The 12,537-nt window shown below is 37.8% G+C and overlaps 1 long non-coding RNA gene across 1 annotated transcript; it reads right to left on the bottom strand.

The window, feature by feature from the left end:
- Positions 1-2,072: 2,072 nt before the first annotated feature.
- LOC131022523 (uncharacterized) lies at positions 2,073-3,301 on the bottom strand. The gene is made up of 2 exons (XR_009101319.1): positions 3,067-3,301; positions 2,073-2,522 (listed from the first exon to the last, which is right to left on the bottom strand). It is a non-coding gene; the product is annotated as an uncharacterized LOC131022523 (long non-coding RNA).
- Positions 3,302-12,537: the final 9,236 nt, after the last annotated feature.

The raw sequence follows: 12,537 nt of genomic DNA, 5'->3' as shown, positions 1-12,537 counted from the left end.
CTTCTTTGTAACCTGAATTGAGGGACTCTCCACTGTAATAATTCTCTATGAATGGAAGCCTTCTTCTTCTTCGAAAAAACACGCCGAGTTTATTCAAAGAAACACGCTGAATTGACACGCTGAGTTTCCACCTTCAATTGCTATGCTGAAGTGTATTAAGGCAAACACGCTGAATTGTGAGAATTTCTTCAATAGCAAACACATGAATTGCTAGAATTCTTTTCTATGATTTGGTGGAGTTCTCCACTTAGAGCTAATGTGCCACATAGATATTTGTTTTCGTTTTTTTAAAGTTTAATAATGTTGATAATTCCAAGTGGATCAATAAATCCACCTAATGAATTTTCGGCGTTCCACGTCATCTTTCGGGCTGTGAAAAAATTTTAACGGGACACAATTAAAAATTTTTAACGGGACACAATTATCGAAAAGCTAGAACATAATCGATAATTCAGCTAAACGATAGGACATAAAATGACATTTACCCTTCTTCTTATTGATAGCAACTGCAAAATAAAATCAAAATCTTCAATATTGAAATCGAGCCTCTTATATATTGAGACCGGTATCCTAGAATTATGATTTTGAAAGAAACAATAGGGTCGAATGGCCCTATTCAACATACAGCATCAAATTTTGTCCACCATTTGAAAAAATATAAATTTTGGCCATTTTTTGTATGTCATGACTATTCTACCCTTCTCCCTCTCTCTTTCTCATCTCCGATCCCTCTCTCTCTCTCCAGAAACGACAGGTTGCGCGGCCTCTCGGCTTCCGATCTCCTCGGGTAGAACTCGCAGCTGAACTGGCGGTGGCCGCCGCCGACGATAAGCCGACCGTCGGGGAGGATGTGGTTGGTGGCGTACCAGCAGCACAGGGCGAGGGCAGGGTTGATCTCCTGCCAGTCGCAGGAGGCGTCAGCGGCAGCGTAGGGCTTGTAGAGTCGAGCGGCGCGATCGCCGTCGTTGTAATCGCCGGTCTGGAGGACGGTGCCGTTGGGGAGGACGGCGGTGGAGGAGCACCAGGTGTCGGCAGATCTGATCTGTAGGTGGCGGCGGTGGATCTGATCTGATTGTTGCGCCGCCTCCTCCATCGGCAGATCTGATCTCCGCCTTCTTCGATTTCAGCCATTCACAGATCTGATCTGTGCTGCACGTATGGCACTTATGGCACTATTAGTGCCATAAGTGCCATAAGTGCACACTTTCCCCTAGGGTTAAGATATTCCATTTAGGTTTAGATTATCCATTTGGGGTTTAGATGTTCCATTTAGGGTTTAGATTATCCATTTAGGGTTTAGATGTTTCATTTAAGGTTTAAATGATGTTGTTGTTTCTGTATTTGTGCTGCACGTATGGCACTTATGGCACTAATAGTGCCATAAGTGCCAACGAAAATCCAAAATAAAACCAAGTAAAATGGTCATTTGGGCAAGTGCCAACGGAAATCCAAAATAAAAACAAAGTAAAATCTTGGCACTTATGGCACTAATAGTGCCATAAGTGCCTAACCCGACCCGGCACGCGACCCGCGTGCCTGATCCTACCCGGTCCGCCTTATTAAGGGTAAAAACGTCCAAATCAATAAATATGGCCAAATTTTGTATTTTTTCAATGTGCGGCCATAAATTGTGTTTTATGCTTCATTTTGGCTATTTCAAAATTTTACTCATTTTGAAATGTCAAGAATCTGCTAAATTATTATCACCCTACGATAAATAAGCATTACATTTAAATATCAACGTATTTTTTAATAAGGCTCAGTCCTTAGTTTGCGTCTTTTGTGCTTTTAAGGGTTTTCGTTAGGTTTTTTCTTTTTTTAGTTTTTCAATAAAATCGTATTTTAATAATAATCAACGTATTTTATGTCGAGTCAATCTTATCCGAATTTTCTTAATCACAATTCACTCTACCAAATAGAGCGACCTTAATTTTTTGTCATCATAAAATATTAAGAGTAAATGGGCTCAATTAGCCTATCCCACATAACAAAAGGAAAAATTGTCCACCAAAAACAAAATATGGAAATAGTAGCTTTTATGACTTTTCTACCCTTATTTAAATTTTCTGGAATTTAGAAAAGCTGAAAAGTTTTATTTAATATATTTGAATTAAAATACAAAATTACTTTACATAAAATTACTTCAAATAAAATTACTACAAAAAATTTACTACATCTAAATTTCAAAAAACTCAATCCCTAGAATTCAGCCGCCATTTTCACACCTCCGCCACCAGGCCGCCGCCGTCACCGTCTCAGACCGAACGCGCCGCTGCCTTCACCCGCGCCGGAAGACCCCCGAACATAGATCCAGCCAAGTCAAACCCTATAATTTTGCCGCCGTCTTCACGCCTCCGCCCCACCGCGCCGCTGCCGCCACCTTCTCTGACCTAGGCGCCGCCGTCACCGCCTCAGACCGCGCCGCTGCCTTCACCCGCACCGGAAGCCCACATAGATTTTCAGACGCCGCTGACTTCACCGGCGCCGCTGCCTTCACCGCCTTAGACCGCGCCGCTCTCCCTCTGCAATTTTCATTATTACACACATTTTTTGGCCGATAATGTGTGTAACAGTGAAGTTTGAACCATTACACACAATTGTGGTCGATAATGTGTGTAACAGTAAGCAATTTCCATTATTACACACATTTTTGATCGATAATGTGTGTAATAAAGCATTTCGTACTGTTACACACAAATTCGGACGATAATGTGTGTAATGGTTAATTTCTTACTGTTACACACAATTGATGACGATAAAGTGTGTAACAGTGTTACACACATTATTTTATGAAATTGTGTGTAACCATCGTTTTTGTGTGTAACCATCAGTTTTGTGTGTAACCAAAAACACATTGCGAAAAAATCGAATAAAAAACCAAGAACTTCATAAATATTCACTAATAATATAACAAATCAAACATATCTCGTGGTTTTGAACATCATTACAAAGAGGATTAACATATTTTTCTAGTACATTTTCCCAACAAATTTTTTGAAATTCTACTTTTTCAAAAACCTCACAACATATTCAAAAGATATATGAAATTAGAAGGAAGTAGCTTACCGAAAACGAGATGAAGAGAGTAAGACGGCCGTGGAGACCGCCTTGCGAAACCGCCGGAATGAGGTCGCCGGAAAAGGTCGTTGGTAATGAAGGTGACTTGGGGAAGAATGATTTCACCCAAAATCTAGGTTTTGTTTTTACTATTTCTCTTTTTAATATTTTGTTATATTTTCGAAAATGGTAAGATATTAATTAATCAAAATATATTAGTAAGGATAACTTAGTCATTTCAACACTAAAAAGGCTATATTTTCCACATTTTTATCTTCATGGACATTTTTTCCTACAACTAAAAGGTTTTGGCTAGAGTAGGGGTTTCGCTCAAATATTAAACTTTGAGCTGTTTTGAATTATACAACAATAATATTTCACTCGATATTGCGGGACTGCTATAACTTGGGCTTAAAAAAGCTTTATGAGATGATAAGCCCAATAATTATTGTCCAAAATATAGGGCTTCAAATGACTTGGAAAGTATATCTAACCAAATTCTCTTTTTTCTTTTTTAATTCAATTTCCAACCAAATTGTTAAATGATCAAACATACCAGATAAAAAAATCATTAAATATATTATCTCAAGAGATAAGAAATAAAATAATCACAAAATATGTAATTATGCTATTCTCCGTTAATTTTATGTGCGTTGATGAGCAATGAAGGATTTTGATGTGCTATTATTCCAGCAAGCTCTCCCATGATATCGGTGTGCCTATTTATAGGATAGTAAGCACTTGCCTTCCTCATTCACAAGAATACAATTTACATAGTTTCTACATGTAATAATAAGTTCGAAGAGCTCAATTCTTGTCTCTATTCTACTTCAAATAATATATTCGTTTTATTTTTGGAGACGACACGCTAATGCCGTGATCATTATCAGAATGTAATTCATCTTGCGGAAAGAGAGTTTCATTGACCCAACTATATATATATATATATAGAGAGAGAGAGAGAAAAATATTCCGTTGAGAATGTTAAATGTGTTGAGAAATGAGAATGCGTCTTAACTCTATCGAAAAAGTTAATAATTTTGATGAACATGTCAATAATTTTTAAGAACAAGCATTTTGGTAAGGGTTCGAATCCTGGAGAGAACGAGATTTTCATCATATTTAAATAGATATGCATGTTCATCAATTTTATTGATTTGTTCATTATTTTCAATTCTCAACACATTTAGCATTCTCAATAGAACCACACCTATATATATATATAGGGGCACGCTCCAGTGAGACCCCCTATTTTTTGTGTAACATGAGGACAATGGATAAGAAATATAATACTAATGAACAAGACGTATATCTAACGAACAAGATGTATATACTTATGAAAAACAAAATTTAAAAAATTAGTAATGAATAAGACCTATATATTGATGAACAAAGCAATATATATTGTTGAACAATGCAGTATATACTGATGAATAAAAAAGTTTAAAATATTCAGCTCCCTCCAGGATTCGAATCCTGTGAAAAAAAATCTCCCTCCAGATACAATATCAGCCATAAGATTGATAAAATAAATGCACCAGATCGTGCCCTAGATCTCACTAAAATTAGGGGGTCTCATTGGAGCGGCCATATATATATATAGGGGCGCGCTCCAGTGACACCCCCTATTTTTCGTGTAACATGAGGACAATGAATAAGACATATAATACTAATAAATAAGACGTATATCTAACGAACAAGATGTATATACTAATGAAAAATGAAATTTAAAAAATTGGTAATGAATAAGACATATATACTGATGAACAAGGCAATATATACCGATGAACAATGCAATATATACTGATGAATAACAAAATTTAAAATATTCAGCTCCCTCCAGGATTCGAACCCTGCAAAAAAAATCACCCTCCAGATACAATATCAGCCATAAGATTGATGAAATAAAAGCACCAGATCGTGCCCTAGATTTCACTAAAATTAGGGGGTCTTATTGGAGCGGTCCCCTATATATATATATATATATATATGTGTGTGTGTGTGTGTGTGTGTGTGTGTGTGTGTGTGTTAGGTTTAATGAAAAAGGCCTAAATGTAAGAAAGAAGAGAGAAGTAATCACATCCGTTGATCTTATCTAATCTAACGGACATAATTTATTCACGCCAAGTTTAACGGATTTTTTCGTTGAACATAATATTTTTGGGGGTTCTGGGTTTCGGCCCCCCATATGTTCAACGAAAAAATCCGTTGAACATAGCGTGGATAAATCATATTCGTTAGATTAGATAAGATCAACGGATGAGATCATCTCTCTTCTTTCTTACATTTAGGCCTTCTTCATTGAACCTTGGCTTATATCTATATAGTTTGTTCTAATTATTTTTCTAATCTCAATACAATTTATCTTTTGTTTTTATGATCATATGTATTTGTGTTTCTGAGTTATAATCTATTAATCTTACGCCAAACAAGTGTCATATTTTCTAACAAATATTATACTATTATAATTGCTTTCTTAAATAGTACATTTGGATGGACAGAAAATAACTCTAGATGTTTTTTGTGCTCTTTCGTTCCTTTTTTTAAAGACAAATCCTTGTTTAGAATAGTACTCAACCAAATGGGAAAAATAGGTTTCCGAATCTAAACGCATCTCCTTCTACTAGTTAAATCGTCTCATAAATATAATCTTGTAACAAGTTTCCAAGCAATATGACAATCTAGAATTAATAATTTTAATTGCCTATATAGAAATAATTAACATTGCGTTAACATCATCACATCGACTCTCTGCAGATCTGGCAATGGCCACCACAAATTTTGTTTAGGATATATACAAATGTTTTAATATAGAAATTTTTCGTAGCCATCTCTATAAATATGTAGAGAGATGTGACACCCCAATTCTTAAAGAAATAAATACAATCGAGGTGTAACCATTTTATATAAATAACATAAGGAAAAATCCTTATTGAACCCGAATAATAAGATGACAAGTTAGGCTAGTCCCCTTTGGATCACAAGTTTTGTTTCATGCTTCTGACAACCGATATTCATTAGCATAAAACTAGGAGTTAATATTCTAAGCTTGACCAGAGATGTAATTTGAAATGTAACATGAGAGTCTTGAATTTAGAAAATAAAAGACAAGGTATTATTTACTGCTACAGCGGAAGTCTTAAAAGGAAGTTGAACCCTAGCCTCAGCTCAGTCCCATCAGCACCAGCCAGCTAACCAGAAAACATTTGAAAGTATTTTTGGGCTAAGTACTAATGTACTCAGTGGGCATGCATTTTCTGAAACATTTCATATTTTCGTAAAGACAGTTTATCCAATATCACAATCATGACTCAGAAGGTTTTAAAATAAAAATCCACTTCTAAGCACGACAAAACTTTTCTCATTAAGTGGCGCCATGTAACGTTCGATTGTTACTCGCTGCTTATGATCCCAGACCTCTAGCTACCGTCGGATCGCTTTTTTTTTTTCTCCCATTTATCAATCTCGGGACGCACCCGGTCAGATCAATAATCATAACTATGCTTCGAAACACATCCAGACAAGCACCCTTATAACGCCTCTTAGCTTTGTTAGTGCACGATGACGATCAACCCATCGAGCCACTAACATTGTGTACACAATCCTCATCTAACTTGTTATGCCAAATGAGAATCTCGATCGATGCTTATGCGAGCATTAAACAATACAGAACGCACATAAAAATATTTATATTGGATAAACGAACATTTTCAATTTTCATGAAATATAAGAGCTTATATAACTCAAGATACATTTTTAAAATAAAGCCCACCTGAATAGGCAAAGCCTGAAGATCATACACATATACACCTGTCTTGGGAAAGCAGCGCTAACCCACCTGGTCACAAAGCCTACAAGAAATTCTATTCTTAATAGGTCTCGTGAATCTAACTTAATATCTTAGTGAGTGTACTAAACATTCTATGATTCACTTAGCCGGGTTTTCAAAATTTAACGAACAAATAATTGAAAACTTAAAATTTTTTAGTCAAGGACACAAACAATATCCTTACTCGATTCTCTTGATAATTGATTTTAGAGATAAAACCAATTAAATCATAAAGACTTTTATAAGCAAAATGTTTAATGCAAATCATTTCATGCTCGTCTCAGATAACAAGTAATCACACTTAATATATATGCATGTAATATTAATATAATATTATGCAATTATACCTTGAAATTATTAATTAATCAAACTCAAGTATAAGGTCTAATTAATAAACTAATTGAACTTAAATAGATAAATAATTTAAAACAAATGCCCAAAACATAATTAAAATTAGCCCACTTTCTTAAAAAAAATAAGGCAGCCCATCTTTGGCCCAATTTAATTAGGGCAAGGCCCAAAATCTTTCTTCTTCATTAAAAACACACACACACACATGAATACACACAACACATAACACACCCACTAGCCTCTCTCACTCGGCTCTCTCGCTCTCTGCTCTTCTCTCTCTGCTCTTTCGCTCTTTCTGCTCTGCTCTCTCACTCTCTTCTCTGCTCACTCTCTGCTCTGCTCTCTCGCTCTCTGCTCTCTCTATGCTCTGCTCTGCTCTCTACTCTCTCTATGCTCTACTCTGCTCTGCTCTCTACTCTCTCTCTATGCTCTGCTCTGCTCTCTACTCTCTCTATGCTCTGCTCTGCTCTCTACCCTCTCTGCCCTGCGCTCTCTCTGCTCTATGCTCTGCTCTGCTCTCTACTCTCTATATGCTCTGCTCTGCTCTCTCACCCCTCGACTCACTCTGCCCACACAAAATTCCATAGCTCACCGCGCTTCTTCCTGAAATTCGGCGATAGCAGCGGTAGGCGGAGCCAACCACCGTCGTCCATCTTTTCTCCCTATTCTTCTCTCGTCTCCCTCACAGAACTCCGGCAACGGTAACCGGACCTCCACCGCCTGACTCTCTCTCTCAGCCCCCATCTATTTCTCCTTCTCCATCCTCGGCTGGGCAGCACGACGGATCCGCCGCCGTGCCTGATCACTATTTTTATAGCAACAATAACTGCAACTAAACAGTGTAATTGTAGTACGCAAATAGCAAGCAGAGTATCGTATCCACAGAGACTGTAAAACGAAATTGCACTATCTATTTCCTAAACAAACTCTAACAGTAAACAGGTAAAACAATAATGAAGGTGATTTACGAACTAAAATTAATCAAATAAAAACTAAAGAGCATATAAATAACGATAACTTAACTCAAATATAGGAAAACTCTGACCCTAGGGATGTACTTTCACTAATCAACTACATGTATTCAACCTATTGATTCAATTACCAATTTTAATCCAACCCTGATGAAAGATCACTATATTATTCACAAGCGTCTCTAACGGCCACCTATGAACGTAGATTAATTAATCCCTTTTCGCATTCAAGACTCCAAGGAATAAATTAACTCCAAATAGCACATAAAGAATAGCTTCCTATAGCTTCACCTATCACATTCAAGACTCAAGGCTAACACTATATCATGCATTCCTGAATCGACTGAACAATTATCGCATTCAAGACTCAAACTGAACAGCAAGACATGTAAATTATTGATCAGATAATTCACAAGAGAACAGGCACCAGGAATCATGAATCACAAGTTGGAGGGCAAATTGATATCAATAAATCAAAAACACATAATCAATCAGCTATATACAAACCCTAGGTTCAGATTAAAAGAACTAGCCAGACATAATAAAATCAAACATAAACATAATTAAATTGAACGCAATTGTAAAAACAAATTGTATAAAAACCGAATTAAAACGATTGTAGCGGCTTGAATCTTCAATCTTGATCCAAGCCTTGAAAACTGGAAAGCTAAAATATTCTAAAGCTATAAAACTGAAATATGAATGTTGGGAACCCTAGATAGGTCAAAAGAGGACCTATTTATAGTCTTAGGGTCAAAAACCAAGTTCTAAACCGAAAATAACTTGAAAAATCGCAAAAACAAGGAAGAAACGAAAACACGCGTCAATTCAGCGACCCGTTCGGCGGTCGCCGAATTGATCGCCGAAAATGGCCTAATTCCTTCATGAAAACGGCGACCGCCGTTTTTTCCTCCGTAGGCCAATTTTCATCCAGGGATTTCGGCGACCTACTCGGCGATCGCCGAGTTGGTCGCCGTTTTTCTTCTTTAAAATGCTGAAATTCGGCGGTTAACTCCCTTTGACCGCCGAAATTGCTCCTTTTCGTCCCAACTTCAGAATCTTCGTCTTTTCTCGATTTTTGGGCTCAATTCTCTCATAACTCTTCTCTTCAACATGTTCCTTGCACTCCATGCTCCAATATCACTCAATTCTGCATCCAAACAGTCAAAACTACACCCAACCGTGAAATCACGAAATAATAGTAAATGAACTCCAAACGATAATGAAACGGGTGTAAAATCGACTTAAACTATAGAATATAAATCATAAAAACCATGCAAAATGAGTGTTTATCAGTGCCCTAGCCTCCACCATTGATAAACATGCATTTTTACCTCTTGGTGTGTCATATTTGATGGTTAGTTATGAGGTTTTTGTGTGTTTGATGGTTTATTTTGAGCTTATATTGGTTTTTGGTCAAGAACTTGTCACTCGCTTGTGTTTGAACGTATTTTCAGAAATAAAGAAGTAGGATTTGGAACATTTGGCTGAAATACAAGTTGTAGTTCATCTCGAGAGGAGTTCGTGAGCGCAAACGGTTCATAAATCGGAGTTCAGACGAGGGAGAACGAGCCAAAACAAAATCACTGCGCAAGGCCGCGCGCGGTCGCGCGACCCAGCCGCGCGACGAAGACAGAACTGCTGGACAGCGCGCGCGGGCGCGCGACCCGGCCGCGCGAGACGCCGTTTTTCCGCCCAAAATTCGTTTTTTTTTTAGTGATTTTGGGTATTTTTGAGAGCTACAAGACCTAGGGCATAAAAATACTCCCCAAGAACTTATTCTCTGCAAACTTTTATCATCTTTTATCATATTTTTACTTTTCCTGAGAGTTGAGACAGACAGAGAACGGAGCGAGAGCAAGAACTGAACATTCTCAATTCTACTACGGCTTTTCTTGTGGATGTTTATTTGTTTTATTGAGAATTGTATTCTAGTTCATATGTCTATGTGTGGCTAGAATCCCTTTTTTCCCAGGGTTTAGGGAGTAGACATGATTTGAATTTCTGACTGTTTGATTCAATTAATTGAGATTGTTATTCCTTTTTATGTTCTTGTTATAATTGTTTGCTTTATTGATTGGCCACCAATTTAGCATAATCATAGGTTCTAATTTGAGATTGGGAGATGATAATTATTACCTGAACTAAGAACATAGAACACATTTATTTTAATTCTAAAGGGAATTGATAACTGTGAGGGCGTTAATCCTAGGAACTTTTAGGAGTTACATGTTAGAAGTGCGATCCAGGGATGGTAGCCTTGCATGTAATCAACGGTTTGTATGCCACGGAAGTGGGTATGGACTAGCTTAGAGATTGCCTTAGGAATCGTCTTATTAATTGAATTGAACATGTTAGTTAGGAGAATCTGTTGAAACCTTTGCCTTGGGAAATCTTGTCTTATCTGTTTCTCTGTTCCACAGCTTGATTTATTTTCTTTCCAGTGTTTATTTATTTATTTAGTTTAAAAACAAAATTCTCAATTTCGTTTGTCCAGATAGAGTAGAATAATTTAGGACATGAATTGATAATAATTAGTCTCTGTGGAATACGACCTTGCTTGCTACTGTACACAATTGCACCCGTACACTTGCGGCGTGTTAAATAAAATAGCGAACAACCATCCCTTACCAACCACCGACCTTCCCCTTTTTGAAATTCCGGCGATAGCAGCCGCCAGCCGCCGCCTCTCTCCTCATCTCCCTCAAATCCCTGATTTCCAGCCATCATGTCTAATCCGGCGACCACAGCAAGGGCCATGGCCGCCACCTCCACCCTAAAAGTCCTAGTTCTACCCCAACCCAGACACCCTTTCCTTCAATATCCGACGATGACAATCAGTGGCCGCCACGGACCTCCTCCAGCCTCCAGTTCGACTCACACAGCAAACTCAACATCAAAATAAAAACTTTAACCCAAGTTTCCCCCCTTTTTGTTTCTTCTCCAATTGTAAAAACCATTTGTAAAAACAATTAGTATGTGCATATATATATATATATATATATATATGTTGGGAACCTTGTGGAATATCCTAATCCTTGTTTTGATGATACCAAAATTCATATGTCTTGATTGTAATAGACTAGAACAGTTTTGAACTCAAGTGTTAGAGTTCGTTTCTAGTTTAGTATGCGGATCTGAAGACTGAAGACTGAAAACTAAAGATACCAACTGAAGTATCAGTTAAAGAATCAGTTCGGAATTGATTACTTAATGCGTGCCGCGGACTGATACTAAAGTCAAGTATCAGTTGAACATTCTTCCTCAGACTGATCTTCCAACGTTCAAAGGAAGCCACGTACTCACAAGAGTACAGCCGCATTAAATGCAGAGATCTCAGGATCTTATCTCTGCAGAGGTCATTCTTATGTGGTGGTTACTTTATCAGAGACGTCACATCTCATGTCCCTCAAGAGAGCCTTTTCCACCAGACAAGGAACCTCGAAGATTGAAGCCTCAGCCCAAATTCGAATTGCTCTCCAACGGAAGAAATCTTGAGGACGTTCTACGCCAACGGATCTATTCAAGAGTTCTCCTACAAATAGCGCTCGAGGATCACTTCAACCTTCACCGATTCAACGACATAAGCTGAAGCTCTGCCAAAATCGCTACTCAGCCTAAAGCTTAACCTCCCCAAAGTTTGAATCGAAGAAGAGAATTCCAAAGCCAAAATCAGTCACTGCTGATTACATACATTCTCTTAGACCTTAGGCAAACCTCTGTTTACGCAGAAGCCAAGGTCAAACTTGCTACAAAGAACTTGTTCTTTGCAGTATAGTTGGCACTCGTTAAAACCTCATTTCCAAAAGAAAGATTTGAGTGTTTTGAGTGATTCGGAGTTCAGAAAGGTTTTCTGACTCTGAGAGTCTTAGAGCGGGTTGTGCTAAGCAAGAGAAATCCGACACGAGTGAAGTGTGGGTACTGAAGAAGGGTTTTCTTCAGTGGACGGTTGTGTGCACCTGGCAAGCACACGATTTGGTTTGCAGTGCACCTGTTAAGCACTTGCGGAGTGGATTGTTGGTCTGATCAACCGACCGTGGATGTAGGAAAGGGTTTTTCCGAACCACGTAAAAGTCTCTGTGTTGTTTACAGCTTTTAGTTTTACTTTCCTACTTGTGTTGTTTCAATTGATAAACTGAATACTGAATAACTGCAAAGAGAAACCTAAGACCAACAACGTGCTCAACCGAGGCTATTGCGAAACTAAGTTTAATTTCCGCTGCGTATGATATCAGTCTGACTGATCTATCTTTTGATAGTCAGGAAGAGTGTTATCATCTCAATTTTGGCAAACTCGACTGAAGCCCATAAGTGCATCAGTTAAGTTCC

This window comes from Salvia miltiorrhiza, chromosome 4, assembly GCF_028751815.1.
Source record: "Salvia miltiorrhiza cultivar Shanhuang (shh) chromosome 4, IMPLAD_Smil_shh, whole genome shotgun sequence".
Taxonomy (NCBI): Eukaryota; Viridiplantae; Streptophyta; class Magnoliopsida; order Lamiales; family Lamiaceae; genus Salvia; species Salvia miltiorrhiza.
The sequence above is the reverse complement of the archived record's forward strand: the minus strand, read 5'-3'. Positions and strand labels throughout refer to the sequence as shown.